We start from the raw sequence: 1,396 nt of genomic DNA, 5'->3' as shown, positions 1-1,396 counted from the left end.
ATGCCTCCCGAGTGCTGGGATTAAAGGCATGTACCAACACTGCCCAACTTCTTTAGTTATTTTACTCAGAGTTTTATTTTTAGAATATGTGATGTAGTGGTACATGTCTGTAGTCTCAGTTACTTGAGTCGCCAATACAGGATTGCTTCACCTAGAGTTCAAGGCGTTTCATCAGTGGCTATATATAAGACCCTATTTCAACTAATCAATTAAAATAAAATAGTTTTAAACTTGTCCTGTAGTCTGGTAAGCCTTGAACTTGTGATCCTCCTGCTTCGGCCTTGTGTAGCTAGACTTATAGGACTCTGCCTCCAGGTCTGACTATGGTAAATATTTCTGCACTGGCAAGATGACTTATCAGGTCAGGGCTGCTTGCCATCAAGTCTAATGGCTTCTAAGCTCAATCTGTGGAGCCCACAGGATGGGAAGAAAGAACTAAGCCCTGCAAGTTGTCCTCTTAATTCTATATCACGTGCACACACTTGCAGCATATAAGTAAGTAAATAAATAGCTGTGTTAATAAGTATGCACACACAGCAAATAAATCAATAAATGTGTTAATGAATATTTTTAGCTATCATCTTTAATGCATTAGAACCATCTTTGCATATCAACATTTATTTTCAAAGCATAAAATCTAATGGGTGGGCCAGTGAGATGTCTGAGCAAGCTTGACAACTCAGATTCGGTCTCCTACTCAATCTCAGTGGACATTTAAGTAATTTCTAAAGTTACACTATATTCTGAACAGTTGCAGTACATATCACTAAACCTACACACCTACCCACCCCGGTTTTTCGAGACACAGGTTCTCTGTGTAATCTTAGCTGTCTTTGGAACTCACTCTGGAGACCAGACTGGCCTCGAGCTCATAGAGATTTTCCTGCCTCTGCCTCCGTAAATTCTGGGATTAAAGGTGTGCACCACCACCACCTGGCCAGCTTTTAAGTTTTATTTATTTTTATTTTATGTGTGTAGGTGTTTAGCCTACATGTCTGTCAGTGTACCACTTTCGTGCCTGGTTCCCACAGAGGCCAGAAGAAGGTATTGGACACCCTGGATCTAGAGTTAGAAACAATTTTAAGCTACCATGTGGGTATTAGAAATTGAACCTCAGTCTTTTGGAAGAGTAGCCATCTCTCCAGCCCTGTGTTGTTTCTGTTTTCCTTTTTTTCTAATAATGCCATATTAACCAGGCATAGTGGTACACACCACTAATCCCAGTACTCAGGAGGCAGAGGCAGATGTATCTTCTAGTTTGAAGCCAGCCTGGTCTACAGAGTAAGTTCCAGGACAGCTAGGACTACATAGAGAAACCCTGTCTCAAAAAACAAGCAAACAAATAATGCCATATTATTATTTAGAGAAGCGTGTTCTCGTAACATATCTTTTTTTT

General features: G+C 40.3%; 1 protein-coding gene across 2 annotated transcripts in view; it reads left to right on the top strand.

Annotated features, from left to right (window-relative positions):
* The window catches only part of Brca1 (BRCA1, DNA repair associated), a 68,410-nt gene that overhangs the window by 46,712 nt on the left and 20,302 nt on the right, over window positions 1-1,396 (top strand). The gene's annotated exons all lie outside the window — the stretch shown is intronic.

This window comes from Microtus ochrogaster, unplaced genomic scaffold, assembly GCF_000317375.1.
Source record: "Microtus ochrogaster isolate Prairie Vole_2 unplaced genomic scaffold, MicOch1.0 UNK44, whole genome shotgun sequence".
Taxonomy (NCBI): Eukaryota; Metazoa; Chordata; class Mammalia; order Rodentia; family Cricetidae; genus Microtus; species Microtus ochrogaster.
Note: the sequence above shows the minus strand (reverse complement) of the source record. Positions and strands in the feature narration are given on the sequence as shown.